This window comes from Lutjanus erythropterus, chromosome 19, assembly GCF_056507025.1.
Source record: "Lutjanus erythropterus isolate fLutEry1 chromosome 19, fLutEry1.hap2, whole genome shotgun sequence".
Taxonomy (NCBI): Eukaryota; Metazoa; Chordata; class Actinopteri; order Lutjaniformes; family Lutjanidae; genus Lutjanus; species Lutjanus erythropterus.
The window spans coordinates 4,215,052-4,242,202 of record NC_139335.1 but is presented as its reverse complement, the minus strand read 5'-3'; the positions used below and the strand labels follow the sequence as shown (position 1 = coordinate 4,242,202).

General features: G+C 39.6%; 1 protein-coding gene across 1 annotated transcript in view; it reads left to right on the top strand.

Moving 5' to 3' along the window:
- Positions 1-19,184: 19,184 nt before the first annotated feature.
- Positions 19,185-27,151, top strand: part of grin2ca (glutamate receptor, ionotropic, N-methyl D-aspartate 2Ca) — an 80,151-nt gene continuing 72,184 nt past the window's right edge. Inside the window, exon 1 of the mRNA XM_084744356.1 lies at positions 19,185-20,362. The gene's annotated coding sequence lies outside the window, so the exon portion shown is untranslated. The remainder of the gene's footprint in view (positions 20,363-27,151) is intronic.

The following is a 27,151-nucleotide window of genomic DNA, read 5'->3' as shown; positions in this document are numbered from 1 at the left end:
ACAAGCATACATACATACATATGGCCATGTATACATACATACATATGAGAATACATACATACATACGTAAATATGTCTATACATATGACCATACATACATACATACATACATATGACCATGCAAACATACATACATGTGACCATACATACATACATACATACATATGAGCATACATACATATGAGCATATATACATACATACATATGACCATACATACATACGTACATACATACATATGAGAATACATACATACATATGACCATGCATACATACATATGAGCATACATACATACATATGACCATGCATACATACATATGAGCATACATACATACATATGACAATACATCCATACATACATACATATGTATGACCATACATATGGATATAAATTATTTTTATAATTCTTTTAAATTTAAAATTTAAAATTAATTGTGACTTCTTGATGTTATTGAATATTTTTGCATATGTTTATAAAATAAACAATGTTCAAATTGGAAAAGGAACGTTCTTTTTCACTTATGCACCATTATGGTACAATGTTGCCTACAGGCAACAAACCCCAAAAACTTCCAAAAATAAAAATAAAGATAAAATTTCTTAAGATTATGTTTATTTAGTCCATTTTGAGACATAAAAACACATTTCCCTCACTGGCATCATAATGTGTACCATAGAAGGATATGACCATACATACATACATACATACATACATACATATGACCGTACATACATACATACACATACATACATACATACATACATATGAGCATACATACATACATACATACATATGACCATACATGCATACATACATACATACATACATATGACCGTACATACATACATACACATACATACATATGAGCATACATACATACATACATATGACCATTCATGCATACATACATACATACATACATATGCGCATACATACATACATACATACATATGAGCATAAATACATACATACATACATACATATGAGCATACATACATACATACATATGAGCATACATGCATACATACATATGAGCATACATACATACATACGTACATACATATGACCATACATACATATGACCATACATTCATACATATGGCCAAACATATGACCATGCATACAAACATACATACATATGACCATACATACATACATACGACCATACATACATACATACATACATATGACCATACATACATACATACATATGACCATACATACATACATACATACATACATACATACTTATGACCATACATGCATACATATGACCATACATCCATATGAGCATACATACATACATACATACATATGATCGTACATACATACATACACATACATACATACATACATACATATGACCATACATACATACATACATACATATGAGCATACATACATACATATATACATACATACATATGAGCATACATACATACATATATACATACATACATACATATGAGCATACATACATACATACGTATATACATACATATGACCATACATACATATGACCATGCATACATACATACATATGAGCATACATGCATATGAGCATACATACATACATACATACATACTTATGACCATACATGCATACATATGACCATACATACATACATACATACATACATACATACATATGGTCATACACATGACCATGCATACATACATGCAAACATACATACATATGAGCATACATGCATACATACATACATACATACATACATATGACCATGCATACATAGATACATATGACCATACATACATACATACATACATACATACATATGACCATACATACATATGACCATGCATACATTCATATGACCATACATACATACACACATACATACATACATATGGTCATACATATGACCATGCATACATACATGCAAACATACATACATATGAGCATACATACATATGAGCATACATACATACATATGAGCATACATTCATACATATGGCCAAACATATGACCATGCATACAAACATACATACATATGACCATACATACATACATACATACATACATACATACATACATACATACATATGACCATACATACATACACACATACATATGGTCAAACATATGACCATGCATACATACATGCAAACATACATACATATGAGCATACATGCATACATACATACATACATACATACATATGACCATGCATACATAGATACATGTGACCATACATACATACATACATACATACATACATATATATGAGCATACATACATACATACGTACATACATATGAGCATACATACATATGAGCATACATTCATACATATGGCCAAACATATGACCATGCATACAAACATACATACATATGACCATACATACATACATACATACATACATACATACATACATATGACCATATATACATATGATCATGCATACATACATACATATGACCATACATACATACATACATACATACATACATACTTATGACCATACATGCATACATATGACCATACATACATACATACATACATACATACATATGACCATACATACATATGACTATGCATACATTCATATGACCATATATACATACACAAATACATACATACATATGGTCATACATATGACCATGCATACATACATACATACATACATATGAGCATACCTGCATAATACATATGACCATACATGCATACATACATACATACATGTGACCATGCATACATAGATACATATGAGCATACATACATACATACATATGAACATACATACATACATACATATGACCATACATACATATGACTATGCATACATTCATATTACCATATATACATACACAAATACATACATACATATGGTCATACATATGACCATGCATACATACATGCAAACATACATACATATGAGCATACATGCATACATACATACATACGTACATACATACATATGACCATGCATACATAGATACATATGACCATACATACATACATACATACATACATATGACCATACATACATATGACCATGCATACATTCATATGACCATACATACATACACACATACATACATATATACATATATACATATGACCATGCATACATACATACATACATACATATGAGCATACATACATACATATGACCATGCATACATACATACATACATATGAGCATACATACATACATGACCCTGTATATATACATACATACATACATACAGACATACATATGACCATGCATACATACATACGAGCATACATACATACATATGGCCATGTATACATACATACATATGAGAATACATACATACATACATAAATATGGCTATACATATGACCATGCATACATACATACATATGAGCATACATACATACCTATGACCATGCATACATACATATGACCATACATACATACATACATACACACATATGAGCATACATACATATGAGCATACATACATACATATATATGACCATACATACATATGAGCATACATCCATCCATCCATCCATACATACATACATACATACATACATATGACCATACATACATACATACATATATATGACCATATATACATACATACATACATATATATTTAAATTCTTTTCATAATTGTTTTTAATTTAAAATTTGAAATGAATTGTGACTTCTTGATGTTATTGAATATTTTTGCATATATGTATGAAATAAACAATGTTCAAATTGGAAAAGGAACGTTCTTTTTCACTTATGCACCATTATGGTACAATGTTGCCTACAGGCAACGAACCCCAAAAATTTCCAAAAATAAAAATAAAAATAAAATTTCTTCAGATTATGTTTATTTAGTCTATTTTGAGACATAAAAACACTCCAAACATTTTTTCCCTCACTGGCATCATAATGTGTACCATAGAGGGTTAATGGAGAAAATTAAAATAAGTGTTATGTAGGCTGTGTCAGAATCCACTTGCATATAACCTCTAAACTGGAGCACTGAGTCGACTCGTCCCGATTTAAGTTTCTATTTGATTGATTAATTAATTAATTCAGGCACATCCTAGAAACTTTGGAATATTGTGCTGTCGTTCTTTATTGAAGCCATATGATGTTTCAATTCTCAAACCGAGAATTTTTCTACAAATAAGCCTGACACATCGGTAGCTTTAGAAAACTTGGGACCTCCACGAGACTTTTAAGTGAAGTTTTGTTGGTTTGAACAAAGTTTGACTGAACAGCATGAGCTCCTAATGAACTACTTAACAGCAGGAAGCTGCTTGTGATGTGGTTAAAAACTCTGAGAAGGATTTTTTTTTTTTAAAGCTGAATGGTGAAAAGTTTCATAGTGGAAGCGGTTGATTGCTGTATTAGGTGGACATAAGAATGCAAAAAAAAAACAAAAAACCCTGTAATGTTACTCGCAGCATAAAACTATGTTCGTGTTACTTCCAACAATGTTCCTGCAGTGTTTGCAGGATTCTCAGATGCTGCAAAACTACTTTTGAGTAAGTTGTGTGTTCAGCCTTGTCAGCAGGGCGCTCCAACCCTCAAACATGAACTACACAGGCGACAAGAAATAGCACCCTGTGTGACACTCGCTCCACTCTGGACGGCTTAATATGATTGTGTTTTAATACCCATTACAACAGTGTGGAGGTGCTGTCATTAGCAATTCAGCCGACCTGAAACTCACCTTCCCCCCCTTCAGCCTATCAGGGAAAAGAATGATAAGAATCCTGAAAAGCACTGAGCTATAAATGGAAACAGAAGTGCTGGGCTCAACAGAACAGCAGCTCCAGCCACAATTTGTGGAATTAGGTGAGCACACACGGCTGGTGACCCGCAGCATTGTGGGTAATGCAAGGGCAGACGGGGAACTGGGCGAGCTGAGAGCCACCCGTTAGAAAAACTCGCTTTGTTGGCATGAAGTAGGGAATCGACGACAGCAGACGCAGGTGAAGAAAAGAGGAAATGTAGTGAGAAAAGAAAGGAGGGAGTGTATGTGGGGAGAAAGACGAGTTTGTGTCGTAGCATGAAAGTTTGTGTGAGAGTAGGGCTCAATAAAACTAAACAGTCTCATTTTTTCAATTGATAAATCAATTGTTTAGTCAAAAAAGACAAAGACTAGAGGAGTGCTCTCAGAGTGCAGAGTCCTGCCAAGATGGTGAAGCACCTACTGCAATCAATGCCACCACAACTGCCAGATGCAACCTGCAGAGTTCTGCAAAGTTCCACCAACATTAGCATGACCTCCATATATAAACAAGATTTCAGACTGAAGCAGTTGTTGATCACTCGCAGCCCCGAGAGGCCGGTTAAGAAAAGTGAGAAGTCAGCTGTCAGTTCCTGCCTCACCACCAACTAGTCAAGTTACGGCTTACATCCAAGTCTGTCCAGACTCTTATGATGTCTGTAATGAATACTTTGAGCAAATTTATTACAGAACTTCCGACTATATTGACCCGCAACTTTGAAGGAATTTAATAAAAGGTATGAAGTGTATTTTTGGTTAAATGAAAGTTCTCACCGTACACGTGTGATTCCAGTGAATAATTTCCAGTGAGAAACATGCTGTCTTCACCTAGAGACTATTTTTACAAAAGAACACAGAGGACTGATAGAGAGCTGAACATTATGATGTCACAGTGAAGTTGACCTTTGACCTTTATTGTTATAATTAGCATATGAATTCTTAGGTTATGGCCAAAAATGTGTTTAGTGAGGTTGCTGTGACCTTTGACCACCAAAATTCAATCATGTGGTCATTTGTGCAAAGTTTGAAGAAATGACCTTACAGCGTTCTTGAGATATCGTATTGACAAGAACGGGACGACCTGCAAACATAATGCTCGTGGCGATGGCGTTTTTTTTAAAAGGTTTTTCAAAACTTGTGAATCACAGAGGTCCTTCAGTGCACAGTCAGGAATGTGCGCAAAAAAATTAGGCTGATCGGTCCAGTCGTATTCCAGATTAGCTGCAGAAAAGCTGCAGGTCCATTGATAAAGCACATACTGACTCAGGCACACATGGAAGCGATCATATAATCCCCTCCAAGCTTCTGCTTATTATGTCAAGAATCAAGTGGAACAAAGGTCAGGACAAAGACTTTGTGTCTTTACAGAAGAGATATGACTATTCTCTGCTGCTACTCAATTTGGAGGCTAAAGAGAGACAAGTTTCCTTAAATTCTCTTCCTGCAGAAATTCTTTCCTTTTTTTTTTAACCCATCTCCAAAATTAGCTCAGTCTGTCACAGCCAAAAGAACGGCAAGCTCTGAGGACGAATAGAATGATGTTACAACTGAAGTGCACTTTCATCAGAAGTGATCTCATAACAGAGAGATGAAATAGAAAAAAACCCCACAAGAATACAGGTAACTCCAAACTGAAGAGGTGAGAAGAAGGAAGACGAAAGCAAACACGAATGTATCTGACTAACAGATATGGAAAAGATCCAAAGAAGAGTTTTTATATCAGTCTGGATCTTGCGAGCTCGTTGAGAACAGCTGATGATTTCTTAAAAAGAAATGAATGAAACAGTCAGTACCTGATTGTCTGTTATCTCGCTCACAGTCAGAATCATCCTGCAGAAATCTTTTTTTTTTTTTGACGAGTCCACATTTCAGATTTTGGAAACCATGTACATTGCGTCCATGGAAAAGGACCATCTAGATTGTAGATTGAAGGCACCATTAATACTGAAAGGCACATGCAAGTTTTGGAGCGACTTATGCTGCCATCCAGACAACGTCTTTTTCAGAGACGTCCCTGCTTATTTCAGCGAGACAGCAAGGCACGTTCTGCACGTGTTCCAACAGCGTGGCTTCATAGTAAAAGAGTTCAGGTACTAGACTGACCTGCCTGCAGTCCAGACCTGTCTCCCACTGAAAATGTGTGGTGCATCATGAAGCACAAAATACGACAACAGAGACCCCGGACTGTTGAGCAGCTGAAGTTGTGTATCGAGCAAGAATGAGAAAGAATTTCTTTTCTAAAACATCAACAATTCATGTCCCCAGTTCCCAAATGCTCACTGAGTTTTGGTAAAAAAAAAGTTTATTAAAAGTGTTGCAGGCAGTTTGAACATTAAACATCTTGTCTTGTCTAAATTTAGGTTGGAAATTATTTGTAAATCATTGCATTTATGTTTTATGCAGCGTCACAACTTTTTTTGTAATCACAAAATAATTGATTCAGGTGTTAAATATGTTAAATAAAATTATAATGTTCTTTGAGAGGCTTGTTTAGGCTCAAAATATCCGTCACACTGCTCAGGCAGGGACCTCTGATATCACATGTTAAAGTGTTACAGGTAGCCAACATGTGATTCACAGCGAAATCACAATATCGACATGATGATGATGTATCGGTCTCTCTCTTTTCTCTGTGCTGCCGCCCGCCCGGTGCAGGATTTAGAACCACTACTGGTGTCCATCTGCACACCGGATTTAAAATGTGGCTTCGCTGTGACCCGTCTGTTGTCCGAGGCCTCTGGAGACGGAGGCAGGAGAGGACGCCGTGCCAGGAAACACTCGCTCACTCTGACAGCCTCCATCCCTCCACAAACATGTGCAGTTATGCTGCTTCACTTGAGGAAAAAATCATTATCAGGTGGTATCACACATTCAGTCAGTGAGATCATGAGGAAAGATCTTTTTTTTTCCTTTGGTGACGAAGTGACGTGCAGCTGATCACCTGACTGTGCTGTGAAATGTGGGATTTAAATATTCTGCACCTTTTGTCTTAAGTGGAGTATGAAAATAACCGTCAGCTGCTGGTTAAGTTGTCATTTGTTTTTGCATGATGAATCTAATTTGAGATCAAACATTTTGGAATGAAACTACGTGTTTACAGACCTGTGGGTTAGTGTTACAGCAGAGAAAGTGTGACCTGTGAAAAATGAGGATGTACATGACAGAATCTGTGTTGTGGACGATCCTGCCTGTTGGTTTAAGGCAGCTTACTGGGCGTCTGTTCCAGCCAAATCCATTTTTATTCACCCTGTGGATTATAGGACGGGTTGGCAAGGCTGCCCTAGTCGTACCAAAGCCAAAAAAGGGCCATGCAGGTGGATGCCCTGCATGTAGAGCATGGAAAATAGTGGAACATTTTTGATGCCTCCAAACACACATCCCCCCCCCCCCCCCTATATTTTCACTTTCAAGCCAAGAGCCAAATCAGACAGTGTTTGGATGGCGTCGGGCTGTCTCTCTGTGCGGCCTCTAGAGGGCGCTGACACACTGGCGATGACAGCTGCTGTCGGGACAGGTGCTGAGGACACACTTCTCAGCCACCGCATGTGTGTGAAGTCTCAGGGATGGTGCTAACAAGTGACGCTCGCCTGCAGAGAACGTCCTCAATCAGACCTCTGAGCCTGTCAGCACACAGGAGGGGAAAAAAGGGATGCTGCTCAGTCTGACATCTCAAATCTGACGGTGATCTCAGCTTTCATCATTACACCGGAGAGTAAAAATAGATCTGAACTGAAAAGATTGGTTTCTTTAATTATAGAGTATAAAGGCATGTCTGAGCGATTTTTCTTTAGCTTCAAAAAGAAGTTAATTTATACTTTAAAACCCTTTTCTATATTAAAGAGAGATTGTACATGGAATAATTTGCTTTAAGAGGATCAGACTGATGCCCTGAATGTTTTTATGGTTCTCAGTCCAACTGCCATTCATGTAAACACATGTAGATTTTGCTTATAAAGCTTAACCTATAGTCGTTTTGCTAATGTCTATACAAAAGATGCAATGTTTTGTTGTTACTTGAAGCTGTAAGTGATGCTCTTGGTTGTATATCAAATTGTGTTTTCCATTGTTACACTGTAATATACGGTTCTTCCTAAATACTGTAACTACTTGGTTAGGTTTAGGGAATCATCATAGTTTGGGTTAAAATAATGTATTACATTACGTTAGGTTAGGTTATATTCAGGGTTGGACCAGTGGATGATGCATCGACCACTGAGTCCTCTAAAATCACAACACTGTGATTGATAAGACTTCTGTATCTGAGGTAGTGTGTCCCCTTGGAGTTGCCATAGAATTGTTGCCTTGGTTCAATCAAGGGTCCAAAGGGCTCAGCATGATTAAAATTAAAGGCAGAATCATTAGGATTTGTCCGAGCTGCTCATAAACGCACCAGAAAGATGCCAGGATGTCAAATATCGACTTTGTGGGTTGGGCCTGAGCGTCCTGACCACAGCAAAATAATGAGAAAATAAGTAAATACAGTCAGAAGGCTGCAGGGTCTGTGCAGATACAGACACCAGCACACACTTTTACTGTGTCAGAAAGAGATGATTTAGTGGGATTGTGTTTACATGAGTCTATACATTAGTTCTCGGGAAAATGCTGCATATTATGGCTTTAACCATCTCCACCTATTCAGAACGGCACACAATCTGAAAGGTAAGGCATAAAAGCATGCTGTCATAGTCTCCTTCTGGCTGTAAGCCATTGCCTTCCTGATCTGATGTTTGTACTTCCAACACGATGACTTGCACACATGGGGATGATGGTGCACACTCCCTGACACTCCTGGACATCCAGGATATTGCATTTGAAAAGTAATGGTAGGACTGTGTGTGATGAAGTGAGACTTCAAGTTCTTTCTCACCTCCACACATCCAGCAGATAGAAGTGGGTGTGATTATCGAATCATCGATTTTAGAAATTTTCACAATAAGGTTCTGATGTCTTGTTGGATCACAAAGTTAGCAGCAGAGCCTCTGCAGTGAAGTCACTGAACTCTCCTGCATCTTTAAGTTTTCTATCACATATATCAGCTGCAGTAACTGTCCACCCAGAAACACAGTGGCTTACTATTACTCTGTGACAGTTCAGCTAATGGTTTTGGATCGCCAGCATCTCTCCCCTCTGGTTTGCAATCCTGTGAGGTACAAGAAAACACCAGCATGTGTCTGCCATCAGAATGTGTGTTTGAAAAAGCCGGAAGTTTATCTGTGACAGGTTTTAAGACACTGATACATCGGCTCTGTGTACACTCATTTGTGAACAAAGAGCCAAGCTAAGCTCAGCTGCAGGTGGAAGATAGATATGTGAGGAAATAAACTTGCTTGTACAACAGATGAGCTCAATAAACATGCAGCGCAGCCTCATTTTATGTATATTTGAATCAGTTTTGTTTTCCTCTTTTTTGGCAACATATGGCAGGAAAAGAGAAAATGGACCGGTGGCCTCAGCTGTGATGTTGAGTTGTTTACAGTGACTGCATCATCCATCAGGCAACAGGTCTCAGCTTGGCATGAGTTCCCAGAGTGCACAGATGCTTAATGGCATGACAGGTTGTGTCCAGGCTCTCAGGCCCAAACTGAAAACGCCGCTGGCTGCTGGACGGAGACACCAGACAGCCTCAGGACACCCGGCGGACTCAGCATTCAGAGCGGCCCGTCACGCCAGCTGAGGCTGCGGCTTCAGACACGTACAAGGCATGAGGAGCTGAATGGCACCACAGTGCATCGGCTCGAGATGACAACATGACCTGAAGGCAGGAGGATTAACGTCACAGATGGGGGGAACACAACCCTTGCTTGTGAAAGAAGTTTTACACACCATTTACATTTTTTTGTTCTCAATTAAAGCCAGTTTCTATGTGATAACATCTGTCAAGTTACTCTGATGGCAGAAGCATGGCTGAGCTGGATGATGACTGATGGATGCACTCCAGGTTTTATGTTATGTTGTCACTGTCGCACACTGTATGTGAGCAATTTTCAAACCCTACACTGTGAGGTGGGAATATTTATCGCACTGGTACTTTTCTTTTGTAGGAAAATACTGAAATGCAGAAACATATTGTGACATTGTTACTTTTGCATAAGAAAATCCATGAGTGTTACAAAAATTACTCTTATGAGTGTTTTGCACATCTGGAGTCAACTTTTAGTTCAATTTAGGCAACTAAAATTCAGTGGATGAAAAGAATTCATGATTTCCTGATCTGTTGCCATTTTGGTAAGGCCTGGTTGCGTTTTTCGTTTCAGTTGGTAAAAGATTCTACCCCGCAAAGCAGTTGGATTTGCCAGGTCATGTGAGAATCCATCTCACCAGGTTTCAGGGTATACACTTGTAGTCAAACTACGGTGGTTCGGATGAGAGTCCTATGAGGAAGCACCGGCAGATACGGGTGTGGTTTAGGTGTGATGACAGCGAGAAGCGACTGTTCATTCCAAAACAACAATAGTGGCACAGATGCTATAATAGCAGTCATATCAGAACTGAAGAGAATTTCTTCATTAAAGATGATCAAAAAATAACACTGAAAGGTTGTCACAATGGAATAAACGCTTTTGCTCTTCCTCAAACTGATCAGTATCCGATTAGTCTGTTATAGACAGTGAGTATTTTATGAAAAGTGCCTGCCCTTTTCCAATGACGACCTCTCAAATGGTTCCACCAGTTAAAGGTTTACTGGACCTGAACTACACTACATAAGTCGTGATGTAATTCATGTGACATTACTCACGTGGTTTTCATTGTAAAATGGTCACAGATTGGTTTGGTTTAAGAAAAGATTGTGGTTTGGCTTAAAATAGCTACATCATGTATGCACATATGTTAATACAGTGGTCATGGGTAATCTACACACCTAAAAAGCCACTGAAATTTAACACTGTTTCATAAACTTCTTTTAACCTGAAAATAGCCAAATCAATACTCACTTAGTAGCTGCTATTAATAATCATCCCTGCCACGTACATGTGCATAGGCCAGGCACATAATGGTTATTCTTGAAAAGAGGACAAATAAATCAAGACTTCTGATCAGAACTCATAAACAAACAAAATGTTTGAGAATAAATATTTGTTTGGTAGGATTTACACTCTGTTGTCAGAAGCAGCGGAGTTGGAGTAAAGTAGACGGAGAGCACTGAGAGCCTCACTGTGCAACAGAGAAACCCAGGTTTCAGGGGTGTAAGCTGAGATGCCATTGGTCAATACTTGGAGACGACGGGGATAAATCTGGCCTCCCTCTTGGGATCTACAAGAGCCAAGTTTGGCCTTTTACCTCACTGTTTTTCCCCGACTCTGTCACAGAAACACTTCTGAAAATAGCTCCAAGCAAACCCAGATAGAAGAGACGAGAGCGGGTTTGTAAATGCCACGAGCTTGAGCCACGGCGACGGCTGAGATGACGTTTGGTTTCGCCGTCTGTGAGGATATTATTTTGGGTCAGATGTGCTTCTCTGCCATATTGTCCGGTGAAGCGGGAAGGCCAGGCCACAAAGAGAGAGCATATGCCTGCCTTTCCCTCTGCTGCCGCCCCTGACATGTGTTACTTCCTCCTCACTCAGCCCACCTGCTCAGCCAAGCCTTATAGTTTACTACGAATGCCAGCCTACAGTAACAGTATGCAGAATGTGTCAGTCTGCAGAGATTAGCCCTGTAAAGCCTCGTCACAGAAGAAACTGAATCGGGTTGAAATGAAGCACCATCAGAGATCAGAACTGCTCTTAAATAAAGTCCAATTACCAGTAATTCTTATATCTATAAAACTTCTTACACATCATAAGCAGAGTCATTACAAATTCATTAGAAAGAATTAGAGGTATTTTTTGCATTTTTTTGCATTACCATAGTGAATGCACAACAGTATATCTTAAGACAGCCCAAAACATTTACATATTAAAGTGCTTCCCCACTCAGTTTTGATAAAAGTCTTAAAGTCTTCATATTTCCCTTTGCATGCCTGAATAATTTAAAAGGAGGCTGATCAGGGCCGAATCGTCCCTGAACAACATTTTGTACAATGGAAACATAATCAACATGGCAACAGTCAAGGAGGTTACTGCAACATTTATGTTGAGATCATGGTAGAAAAAGATTGTAGATGGTACGTAAAGTTTTCAGTCTGACGTAGAGCTTATTATCTCACATTCTGCAAGGGTTGGGCAATGTCAAGTCCACACATTCTTTACTCAAGTAGAAGTACAGATACTCGTGTAAAAAAGAAAAGACTCTGGTAAAAGTAGAAGTACTGATTCAGCTTCTTTACTCAAGTAAAAATGAAGAAGTACAGGCTCTGAAAAGTACTAGTATTAGTATAATTATTTGTCTCAAATTTTGTTTTTCATATTGTTATGTCTTTTAGTCTTGTGTCTTTTTTTTGCAGTTTATTGTCTTGTTACGTCTTTAACGCTGCTGCTTGTCTTATTACGTCATTTTTATCTTGCTACATCTTTTCTATTGTTTGTTCTTTTTCATCCTTTTTTGTCTTTATGTCTGTCGTGTGTGATATGCACTAATGGATTCACCAAGGAATCATCTTTTCTGTGTGTTATTGTTCCATCTGTTTGACGCTGATGCGAGATAAAAATAATCAATAATTCCCCTCACAGTCTAATCTCACTAAAGTGGAGAGCCTGTTTAGGAGTAAGGAGTAGAAAGTATGGTAAGTTTAAGTAACTTAACTCTCTCCCTCACGTCTGCTGTAGTGTAAAATGTTCTCAAATTGTTAATAAGAATTAGATGCAAGCCATTCAAATCAATACAAAAAACATGAATCACGCACCATTAAGTATGACTGTGACTGACTCCCAGCATCCCTGGTAGGAGGCCTGATTTAAAATTAAATACAGAAATATGCATACACGTATAAATCCTCCACCTGCCACCCACAGAAATGCATTATTTTGTCTGATGTAGAGACCTGCACCCACTCCTCAGCCGGTTCTTGTAGTTTATCTTAAATTTTAAATGATGTCAAGCAGCACAAACTGTCCTGGTGATTTCTTTATTATCTGTTGTACTGGTGTATAAGTGTTTTCTTTGACTTTAATAGTTAAAGAGGCTACTCTCAGTCATTTACATGCATGCACTAATAATCATTTCAGCAAATATTTTTAATATTTGAGCAGCAAACGAAAAATGTATGAACTTGAGAAGACAGAGGAAACCCTCCAGAGGAAACAGAGTTTAATAATCAGTACAGTTGCCCCACTGTGCCTCATGCATAAATGTGCATACAGCATCGCTTTTAATGCCGAGACGCACCTCACTTTCCATCTGCAACTCTACCTGTCCCTGTTGGTTGTGTTACCTTTTAAATTATGCGGAGCAGTACAAGCTTTCTAGCAACTACAGTCATCTCTTCATCTGCATCTAGATGAAGATACACCGATACATTTTTAACATTTAAAATTTTACATTACCTTGAGGTATATTAAAAAATGACCTGCCAATTCCCTCTTTGGCTGATTCTAATTCACATTTTAGTAACTTTTCTTTAACTGAAAATTAAATAGCATGTTCATTATAAAATACTAACGATTGAGTAACTTTTACATTTTCTCCAAAAGTGCTTGACATCACGGCTTGGTCTTTACCTGGTTGATCAGTGCATTGCCAATTTAAAGCCAGTATTTCCACAACTTCTCTACTTTGGTGCTCCCCCACAGGCAGAGTCATATCATTTTCTACAACCAAAGGTTTGAGGAAGTCTGTATGTATATTAAGGGATGTCTGCCTGCTTGTAATGGCTAGACTGATCAAAGTGTGACATCATTTTAGACATAAAAGTAATTCTAACAAACAAAAAATCAAGAGATAATAGTTTCTATTAAATGCAAAACCTTACCTAACTTTTTAAAAGGTCTAAATCTGCATAACTTCTGTGCTGACCATGTATTTCTACATACATGTTATCATTAGCTGCAGTAAGTCGCAGTTCTAACCACAGGTCGGTGTGTTGCACTTCCATGGGATCAGCTGGCCACAGGCAGGCGGGAGCTGTTCCTGTTATCTTCTACAACAAGCACAAACCTGAAAACTCACCCAACACCAGCCAACATGGAATTATCTCTTGCTTTACAGTCCCATCTGTTTGCCTTATCGATCACCTATCGATCGAGGAAAGCCAACTCTATATGCTGTTGATCACAAGCACGGACATTTATTATGGTGCGGCGATCGATCGGGGTCATGCTGTCCAGCCTCCACCATCGGTCGCAGAGAAACAAATATGGCCTTGCTGACATCTCTCAGTGCAGCCCTGACAGGCTCATAAAATCCCACTGATGTCCTCCTGCCCGGGAGAATGGATTCATTTTTTTCAAGGGATTCATCCACAGGGGAAAGAATTAAGATTAATGGCTTTTTGGGCTCTGCCACAGTTTACAATTGTCTTTCTGAGTGAGATTGTTTGCAGCCTGGCAATGTGATATATGCAAATGTGACCTGGACGTGTTTAAATGGGCGCTCACAAAATGATCTTGTGCTTATTGACAGTCTGAGCTGAAATGTGAAAGTGAACACTCAGTACAGGCTAAAATACCAAAATGTTAAGAATTAAGGCAAAGTGCATTAGATAGATAGGGTGCATTTATCGTGCAAATCAGCAGGTGAATTTCTCGTCTTTGAACTCTAGAGGGGGATCGTGCTTTGACCCAAACAGAAAAGTGGAACTAAAATAGCTTCAGGCAGCGGGTTTGTGGTGAGTTTGAGAGAAGAAGAGACAGACATGAGTCACCTGCAGACAGCCTGCGCTGGTTTGTTAAAGTCAAGTCCGTCTCAGTGCTGTTTCATGTCCTGAATATCAGCGTGACCTTTCAAAAAAAATAAATAAATCCAACTTTACGCATCCTGCAGACTCAAGAAAACAACACAGAGGTTCTGTGCTGAGAGGAGGGCAGTAGAAAAAAGCGGTGAGGAGAACATTTGTTGGATGATGATCAAGGGCAGCCAAGGTCAAAGCTTAGATGGTTGCAGCTGCAGTTTAGCACTGTTGCAGCGGGTGAAGAGGAAACGATCCAGTGATCATTGCACAAGAGCAATTGCCACTGTCGACATGTCAGAGCTTCCTTGAATGCCTCATCCTTCAATGAGTTACACTGTTATTGCAACAGTAACTACAGTACATTCTGTATGTACATGCTGTGAGCTTAATGGAAAATAATCTAACTAAATGTTAATGGGATGCAGGACACACAGTCAACACCTGGAAACAAGGAGCTAAGGACAGAAACCATGATTGGAGGACTGCTCCACCTCTTTTGCTACATCAATGAGAAAAAACCTCCCTTCAAAATCAAAATCAATCTTAAAGTCTGTGTGTGGGGAAGTTTTTCTTCTAAATACATTAAGAACAAAAAGACTGAAAGCTATGTTGTACTCAACTGTTAAGCTGTTGTTCATGATTTCTGTGTTCAGGGTTTTTGGTTGGACCTGAATTGTGGCTGGGTGGTGCAACATATGATGATTTCAGCCTGAGTCACATCAGATAGATGAAGACGGAGAATTCCCATGATCCCACGCTACTTCACAAGTTCATCAAACTACATCTTTTGTTGTTGTTATGATTGAGAGACCACCACAGCGGCAGAGATTATACGCTGTCATAAGTCAAGTTGTTACTAACATACATAAGATATTTAATCAACCACCTGCCAATAAGTGGCATGTCAATATCTGAATATGCTGGAACTCACTTTGTCAGCATCCACAGAAAAACATTTTGTGGACATCGTATCAGTTTTGTCAAGAATCTCCTAATCAACAACAAACTGCTGGAGTTTCAGGTATTTGGTTCAGGTCCTGCAGTTATGATGCCAAGCAGCTTATTGATTCTTGATGAAACTAAAGGAATCATGACGATCCAGAAACAAAACCAGGGAAAATAGTCTTTTTCTATTTTTTACGTCTTTATCAGCTAAAAGGTCAGATTAAATCTATTTCAGTAGTCTCAGATTACAAATGGCGTCAGGAAAATAGAGACATAGCTCCACATACAAACATAAAAGTAAACCTTCCTGGTTTGGGCTGCTGAATTCCTGTGAAGGGAAATCTTAATGTTGCAGCATGCAACAGTATCTGGGACAGTAGTGTAATTTGGGGAAGATCGTTAACCACAAATAATGAATATTAGCACAATTCCAATAAAATAAAATACTCTTTAAAACAAAGAACAATATACTAACATACACAGTGTGCACACATTACAGCTGTTCATGAGTCTCACAACACTCAAGTTACAGTTGCCAATTCATTATCATGGCCAACAATAGCAACAGAGGAATCCAGTTAGCTAACTAACCTGTCAACACTAATACTACTCCCACTGGAACATGGACTGTAGGTGGTGTTACTGGTGACTGGGATGGTGTGTCACAAAATAAAACACAAACCAGGACTGGAATAATTATATGGCAGTTTGAGTATGAAGTCTGAATAGCACACTTCACAAAGAACATTTACATGCACATGATTACCGTTATCAGTCTAAACATGCAGTTGTGCACAACAAAGAGAGGAATAGCTGGACAAACAATTAATGGACCTGTCAATCAACATAAAACATTATATTAGGCTAAACAATTTGACCATATTTTATATATTACTATTATATTATTACACTAATGGAAATAGCATGGAGTCTTAAAAAAAAGAGATAATTTGAACCTTATACTTTTGACTGCAAAAATCTAATCAGTTCATCCTTGAGTCCAAGTGGACGTTTGTATCAAAATTGAAGACATTCCCTCAAGGTATTTTTGAAATATCGCACTCACAAGAACGGGATGGACATGAGGTCACAATGACTTTGACCTTTGACCTTTGACCACCAAAATCTAATCAGTTCATCTTTGAGTCCAAATGGTCATTTGTGTCAAGTTTGAAGAAATTCCCTTGAGGCTTTCTTGAAATATCGCGCTCACAAGAATGTGAGGACCCAAAAACATGATTCTTCTGGCCAGGTCTGTCGCTGGCATGGAAACATAACAAAAAAGGTTTTTCAAAAATGTTAATCACAGAGGTCCTTCAGCATACAGTCATGAATGTGCACAAGAAAACTTAGGCTAATCAGTCCAGTAGTATGCAACGTGAGCTGCAGACATGCACACACACACACACACACACACACACATGTGCAAAAGATCAACTAATCATAGTATAATATTATGTAATATAAAATCATAAATAAAAAAAGGAAAAGTGACTGATTTAAAAGCTGCCTCTTTCACCTCCATGAAGCAAAATCCTGACCATGACTGGGGGCATTTTCAGTGGTGTAACTCAGTGCAACTTGGACTGCTGCTCTCCCTTCATCCCCTTCATCTCCCCTCGCTCACGGGAGCAGCTTCTTCTTCTTTTTTTTTTTTTGCTGACCTGAAAAATGATCTGCTCCGTGACTAAAAAACGATGATACGAGCCGAACCATGAGTTTTGTGATCCATTGCACTCCTACTGACTACATTTCTTTTAACAGGCAATTAATAATTTTATTGGAATATAATTTTAAAGTAACCCTTCCAGCCCTTGGGATGAGCTGGAACAGTGACTGTGTTATCAGCAAAACGTCTGTGATTGACCCATCACTAATGCTCTTGTGTCTGAATGGGAGAAAATCCCTGCAGGTTTGAAAGTCTGAAACCAGGGGAGCGGAGGCTGTTATAGCAGAACATTAATACTCATAGTTTTTAAAGGACATGTCCAGGTGTCCAAATACTTTTGGCCATGTAGTGTATGTACTGAGTGGGACAAACTTGTTTGTGCTCTCTGGTGGACAAACTGTGTTATGGCAGTACTATTTCCAAACTAACTCAAACAAATCTGTCAGTATTTCTTGTTCCATATCAGCCGACACATACGCTGATACTGATGTATCTTTGATGAGCTAAAATCACCCATGCTCTAATGTATGCTTGTTTACAGTACTGTTAAACATATAGTACAGTGCAGATACTGTGCATGCATACACATACATTCATGCATACTGACAACTACAGTTGATACATCAAGAGATAAAGCACAAAAATAGGAAGAAAAGGCGAGCACTGACTCCGTTTGTCCCAGAGAACATTTCAAGGACAAACCTGTTGATGTGAGCTGCAGCAAGACAGACAGAGAGGACGTGGAGCGGAGCGGGAGACGCAGAAAAATAAAACAGAATGAGTTGACAAGTGAACGGGTCTCGGGGAAGAGTGAGGAGAGATGACGCATTTTACTGTGAAAAAGAGGCTGTAGTATGTTGAGAGTTGTAAGGCGGCCGGCGCTCCAGCAGCAGAGGGAGGGATATAAACGGGATGGGTAGAGGCAGGGAGGGAGGGAGGGAGGGAAACAGAGAGGAGGGAGGGAGAATGAGAGGATAAATCCTTACTACATAATGATTAGAGCTCACAAGCCCTTCCTGTGACATGGAGTGTAGGAATCAGGATTACAGCCGGCCAGCGAAGCCAGAGTGAAAGCTCTGCTGATGGAGGAAGGAGGGGCTCAGGTGGGAGAGGGGAAAAAAAAGACAAACAGGACAACAAGTGCAGATAACTGAGAACAAACAAGGTGTGTTTCAAGGGGAGGCAGGGGGCAGATCCAAGATATTTTAGAAGATACAAACTCCAGCGGCTGACTTGCATCTGTCCCTGTAGCCCGGCCATCTGTCGCCGGCCGCTGACACCCTCGTCCCGGGCATCTGGATCACATCTCTGAGTCTTATTTTGATGGAGCGGCCACAAGAGCGCCGCTCGCACCAGAGGAGGGCGAAGAAGGGAGGCTGAAGGGAAATGAAGACAAGGGTCACCCTGCAGAATCCATGATAGATGGGACTCACAGTGCGGACAGGTGTCTCGGCCGAAGATGGAGTACATCTGCGTGACGGAGAGGGACGAGACTGAGCGCTGAGGATTTGTTTTTGCGCTGATATATAACATGGTGTAAGTTTCTGGCAGCTTTCAGAGCTTTTCTGAAGTCTCATTCTCCAGCCAAGAGAGGAATTATCTTTTTCCCCCCAGAGGTGAGCAGCTGCTGAAGACCTTAAAAAAGGCAACTGCTTTACACACAAATATGCACGCTCACAGGTTTTTCCTCAAAGCATTCTGGGACATCTTACCTGAAAAGCCTCTTCTGAGGTAGCTGTCTCAACTTTAATTCTAACCTGGAACATTTAGCCGAGAGCACAACTGTGGACAGCTGCGATTTGTAAATTTGTTTTGTTTCTCCTTTTCTTCTTCCTCCTCCTCCTCTGGCACCTGCTCACTTCGATCTCCCTCCATCACTCCGTTCATCCTCCTCCTCCTCCTCTTCTTCCTCCCCCCCCCCCCCCTTTTTTTTTTTTTTTTTTTTTAACCAGCGAGTGATAATGTGACCTTCTGCCAAAGTGCTGGAAACCATGCCACCGTCGCAGCGGGCTCCTCTGTTGCTGCCACTGAAATAGACTCAAACAAGTGCAGGGAGAGGAAGAGGAAAGGAGGAGGGAGAGGACGAGGGAGGGAGAGGAAGAGAAAAAGAGGGCCAAAGGGGAGAGAAAGAAGGAAGAGTAAGGAGAAGAGGGGGAGAGAGAAAAAAAAAGGAAAAAAACAGGAGCAGGACAGCTGAAGCTGCAGACACGGGATGAGTGGTGACGAGCCAGGGCTGGATGTGGATTGCCAACACAGGTAACAGATCACCTTCATCTATCATCATTACTTCACTGAACACAACATTTATCTGTCTGTTTGTGGTTGAGGGTAGAATTTGCCCTCAAATGCTGCTTTTCACTTAAAAAGTGTAAACAAGTATGTGAATGCTTTCTGCTTCTTTCTGAGGTGTGCTGTAGTTTTTAAGTAGCACCCCCCCACCTCCTTCCTCCTCCTCCTCCTCCTCCTCCTCTCTTCTAACTGTCAATAGAGGAATTATCAGAGCGCAGAGGATCAGATCAAAAGCAGCACTCGGCAGGATCCTTGTCAGGGGGGATCAGACAGCGTGCTGTGTTTGGTTTTTGTGCCTTGTCGTAGGTGTGTGTGGTGGCTGTAACTGTTGCTTTAACTCACTGAGCTGCCGGGGGGATTAAGCAGAGCGGATCGATGCGTCATTGTAAACAGTTAGAGCAGCTGAGAGGGGCTTTGATACCTGCCCGCCGGACCTGGGATAGTGCTGCCACCGCTGCTGCTGCTGCTGCTGCATGGGAAATTGAACTGCCACTGAAGAGTGACTTTTCAGGATGCGAGAGAATGAGAGGTTCCTGTAATTATTGAAGGATCCGTTCTGGCACTTTGGCTCCATGAATACAGAACAGGGTTTTTTTTTTTTTTTTAGGCACGAGAATGAGACCTGAATTGGTAAACTGAAAGCTCAGTTCTGTCTGAGGTCGAACTGTCACTGAAACGTAGCAGAGGAACAAAATAAACAAGAAAATGCTCACTCTGATGGCTTGGTTAAGATGTAAGACTTTTGAAGTTTAATCACACGTGGCAATGAATAAAAAGATAACAGAAAACAAGTACAAGCTGGGAAAAAAAGGAAACAGCTATATTTCATCAGCAGCGTGTTTCCTCAGTACAAAGTGTCAAGGAGCCAAACACACAGGGAGGAATTCATCTACAACAACTGACAAGATTAGAGCTGCAATGATTAGTTGCTTATTAATTTAGTCGCCAAATTTTTTGTTAAACTGTCAGAGTGTTTTTTTTTTTTTTTAGAAAAAACCCAAGATTCTCAGATTTCAGCTTTTTAAATGTGGATATTTTCTGGTTACACCTTTATGACAGTAAAAATGAATGTCTTAGGGCTGTGGACAAAACAAGACATTTGAGGACATCACCTTGGGCTTTGGAAAACACTGGTCAAGAGTGAAATTAATGGTTAGTTGCAACCCTAACGTGAACAAGAGCAAGCAGGGCAAAATAAGAATAAAGCCATGTTTTATCAGCAGTGTGTTTCCTCATTACACCAGGAGCCAAACACACAGGGAGGAATTCATCCATAACAGCTGATCAGGTTGTCCATAACCGACTGAATAACTGCGTCTTTATCTCAGAGGACCAGTTAGGTTGTTCTGTCATGGACCACCAAAGTCTGTCAGACTGAGAAGTACTGGTTAAATGGTGAAAATGGCTTTAATGACAGAAAGGTCACATGTCAGAGGAAGGTACTGGTGTGTACGTTTGATGGGTTCAAATCAGACTCAATGCAGTGAGACAAGGAATCCACTGGGACCTGTCCTGCAGATCAGAGTGTGGGGTCTGGCTTTTCAAGAACTGAACACGTCTCTTTCCACCTCTTTGGCCACCATCCAGTATTTGATTTAAAGGGTCAGCTTACAGTAGTAACAAATAAACATATTTACAGTCCTCACTTTCCTCTATAGTGTATCGAGCCATGCAGCTCATACAGAATACAACTGTGGGTCAAAATGATCCTCACTGACTGCTGATGTCTGACTGGGGCGAGACTGATGAGAAGGTTTTGATGCCTGGTTTCAGCTCATCCAGAATACAGTTTCATTTGCTTTTAGGACAGTGGTTCCCAATGCAAGGGTTGGACCCCCCCAAAGAGTCTCACAAATATGGAGATTCCCCACTTTTCTCATTTATCACCAAATTAAACTGAATATCTTGGGGTTTGGGACTGACAAAACAAGACATTTCGTCAGGCTGAGAAACTGGGATGGCCATTTTTCACTGTTCTCTGACATTTGAGACATTGCAGCACTAGATTAAACATGACATTTAACTTAAGTCTCTGTTGTTTTTTAATAATTGCTACAGGCATGTATATTTCCGATTCACTTGCCCAACCAGGCAAGCGAGAGAAAAAACAATAGCCTTGAACCCTGATCCAAAATCCAAAGATATTCCAGTTACTGTGATAGAGGATTAAAGAAACCATAAAATGTTCTTTGCACTAACCAGTGGTTATTTACTTTAATTTATTTGAATAATATTTAAAGGTAAGATTATTTAATGATTGATAAGCAAATAAGCAAAAGTTGGACCAAAATCTTAAAAAAACACCTCACCTCATGAACCCTGAGATGTTCCCAACCTTTTATTTTATTTTATTATGACTCTTCAAATCCGAGGAAAACCTACTTAGGATCCCTCATCTTGTTTCAGAGCTGTGAGCAGTTCAACCAAAGACGGATGTTCCCGTCTCAGACTGTTTCTTTTAATAGTTTCTATATGCCTGAAGAGGTAAAACTCTCCAAAGATTGAACATTTCAGAAAAAAACTTTATGTAGCGGAATATTTTCTTCTTCTTTCCTATTTCTTATTAATCATTTCATAAACCTAGTCTTAAACTTCACTCTTTTGAGATTTATGCCTCCATCCAAACTCGGTGAAGGTGGATGGAATTTTATCTGTGGTGCTTGCAGCATTGCTGGGAAATGAGAAAATCTATTTCTTTTTTTCATAATTTGGACGAACCGACCCTTGAAAGTGAAGCAGAAACTTTGTTCTGTATTTGTTTCAACAGTTTGGATGGTTAGATATCAGCAATTAGTGTCACTGAATATCCCTTTTTTTAGGATGTACCTGGCAACTAATTACCCTGTCAATTAAACTCAGATTTTCATTTAAAATAGTCGACTAGTCTAAGTGTAAGAAAAGCACAATCTATTAATTGATAGAGTTAGTCCAAAGAAATATTGCGTGCATCATGAACATTGCACATTATCCTTCAAAACATGACAACAACTCACGAAAAGCTTCAACTTTTCAGATCAAACAGGATCACAGGGTCTGTAGTTAGCTGACGGAGCTGACGTTAGCTCCCAGACCGACACACAGTGCTGCTAACGTTAGCAGTGCTAGCAGCAGCAGCCTGCTCTCTGCATCTGTGCTGAATGTGGTCACACATCGCTCCGGTCAAGTGGTTATATGTCACTTTATTCTGGCAACGAGGCAACGTTTAATTGTACAGTCAACTTATTGTCCTATGCATTATTGGTTATACTTTTGGTAAAATCCTCCACCCCACAGGTGGAGGTGGACTTTATGTACACATAAACTGTGCTTTTCCTCCACCGCCTTCACCTGAGAGCGTGGAATGAGACAGTGTGAAGAGTGCGGCACCAGTTAGGCAGGTGAAAAATGGCTGTTCATTATGTTATGCCAACCATATCCTAGTTTCAGTAATTGGATGTACTGGTATGTATGTGGGTGCAATATGAACGTCTATGCATGCGTGACTGTGTGTGTGTGTCTGTTACGAGGCAACATGTGACAGGAGGAACCGATGCAAGGACTCAGACCATCACACAAAATGTTGCAATCTCACACACACACACATTAACACTTGTACAAGCTAACACACCAACAACCATGACAGAGGAACCTGCTACTGGACATCAGGCTGAGGGAGGAGTCTGATCAATAACACAGCTGATACATTCAGTGATTAATCACGTTTATTTTGTTTTAAACAGATGCTCTACTAATCCCACAGCCACCCCCCTCCCCACTGCCATCCCACACACGCACACACACATTTGTACTTCTGTACATGTGAGGACTGTGTTAGGTAGATGAACACGAGGACAGACTAGAAGTTTCACCACTACCAACATTTCCAACGTAGTCGTCCATTAGTCGTGACTAATCCGATAAAAATGTGGAGCAACAATTAATCTGATTAATTTAATACGTGTATCAGTTACAGTTTGACATGTAGGATTATTAGTCCAGTGAAAAGATAATGAACCAAACTAACAAGCAGCAGTGAGCAGCTGTGATCAGTTGTACGGGCTGAGACGATATGTTTATCATTTATTAGCTTAAAATTTTGTTATGGATGTGATGTCCATTGCGTCGCTTCCATTGCACGATTGATGCAATTATGTAATTTAGGTATGAGGATGTGTTGCTTCTAGATACTGTATGCAAACACAATGCGCATCATGCCAGTCTTTGAGTTTGTATTCCAGCAGTATCATTATTATACTGCATATAAAAGTGGTGAATAAAACACTTTTTGAGACAAACTTTAGCTCCTAGATTCTACCGCTGGTGGTACGAGAGTTCCCTCTAGTGGTACGTGGAAGAATATCATTAGCCAGAGCAGAGCTGAAAGTCTGAGCACACGTCTTATGTTAAGCATTTGAAGTAACACGGGTCCATTTGTTACGATAATATTACCACAATCATAATGCTAATTTCTGTTTGCATGTTAATGGTAATTCCCATTATGTGTTAGCATTGAGCTAAGTAACTAAGCACAAGTTCTTTATATATGTATTAAATCGATTCAGCAATCAAAAAAAAAGTGACTCTCTCAGTCCAGATCAGCCCAGCAGTTCACTTCAGCTCATTTCAGTTCCAACAACCCGGCACGGAAGAAATTAAAAGTACCATCCTGTCACCGTCCTCTGCCTCTAGTGGCTCACACATGTCGAATTAATCTGCTAGATGGAGCATCCATGTTTCTGGTTGCTTTCAGGTCATAGTGGAGCTTGACACAGAGGCAGAAAATGCAACTATTCTTTAATTATTCTGAGACATAACTTTGTATACTGGGTGGTTAATATGTTTCTGTGGTGTGATGAACTCAGAACACACATGTATTGTTGCTTTGCATAATCTTTAAGATAATCTATTTTTTTCTTCCACCTCTGTAACATCGACAGGTTCATGCTGGAGGAGGCTTTGCTAATCCTCATTACACTTCTGACCTACATCCAAACATTGCACCAGCTTGTCTGTCCATCTTTTCCTTCTTTTTGCTCACAAGCCAAAACTGAACTGCTGAACTGCAGAGTGCAGGCAGAGGTTATTTGTTATCAGCCCTCATTTGCTGATCTGCAAAAAGGGACAGATAACCACATGATAATATTTTCAAAAACTGGTCCAGGGGCCACAGAGCACCCAGATTTGCTACATTTAGAGTAGCCCAACTGTAAATTCAAGTAAAAATAAATAAAGGCTAATTCGACACAGTGCAACACAGCCTTCCTTAACTGTGACACTTGTGTTGTCCACTTTTCTTATGAATTATGACGTGGTGTTCCCAATGGAAAATGAGCTCAACTTGTCAGCTAAATGAGGAAACTTGTTGAGGAAACACACCGCAGCACATTACGTCCTTAGAAAAAAAAAATCATTACCATAGTCCACCTGTTGTGTTTCTGGTTCTTCTGGAAGGATCACGCTATAGCAGGTTGAGTCGACTTAGTAAACCCAGACTTCAGCATCCTGGACATATCAGTAGCTAGCAAGCAACGAGTGATGTTTGCTGTTTTTCTAGAATATGAACTAAAAGGCACGAAAGAACCAGGATGTTTGTGGAACTGTAACGCCGTTTTGGCGAAAGCTATAGTAAAAAACGAATGTAGCAGATACAAGCATTGGAGTTTTACACATTAAGTCCTGAAAATCTGGTTATGCTGGCTAAAATCAGATTATCCAGGACTGGTTAGCAGCTGCCCACAACACCAGCTAGTGGTTTTAGAAGTCAACAGGTCTCTCTTTCACACACACAGTCATTTACACAGGACAGACAACCACAGAGTGATGCAGTGTTTTAGTGCATTTAGTTCTGTAGTTAAAAGTTAGTGTCAAACACAGTGATTGCATCTTTTCTTGTCTATACTGTTAAATCACTGTATTAATCTATGTTATTGTAGAGTAAAACATAATTAACATCAGTGGTGATAGATTAGACACTCTCTCTCTTTCCCCTGCCATAAATTCCACTTAGTAACCATCTGCGATATTTGAATATTTAAATGAATATTAGTGTTTGTTGTGCTTCTGCCTGCCTGAATCATTTCAGTCAGTCAAACTCATGACAGATTCTAGTTGTTTTTTTTTGTTTGTTTTTTTATCCAGTGTTTGGTAGCTTCATAAAAATCCTGTGTGTCCAGTGACGCATGACATGCATGTGGGTTTTTTGGAATAAATAGAAAAAGACCTGTGTTGCATTGCTAAAACTTGCAGTCAATTGACAGAAAACCTTTTGTCAGTGACAAAATATTTTGATGAGCAATTTCAGCAGTTAGGTGATTATGTAGCCATTTGAAGAAATCACATTGGGCTGAGATTTTTCTTCATTTTCTGACTTTTTATGCTGTAGACTGAATTAATCAAAGAAAATTATAATTGAGTAATTGCAGCCCCAGTCGTCAGCATGAGCAATGATTAGTCAATATGTACAGAAAACAGAAAACCTGCAGAAACTCCAACTTAACAGATAGTTCCTTTAGTCTTGACCTCAGTGTTTAAGACCTTGAGAAAGTCCAGAAGAAATACTTTGTGTGACCTGTCAGTCGAGGGTTAAGTTTCTTAATCAACATCCTTTCACATTATTCATGTTTTTTGGGGGGATTTTTTTGACAACTTGCTCTGTTGTTGCATGTGAGCTTGCAGCGTCTTTGCGTGCGTTTGCAGCCTGCAGTCAGACTGAAATGACCTCTGGGTTTGTATCTCAGGGTTAGCGGCTGCTTTGTCAGCTGTCCAGCTCTTCCACGA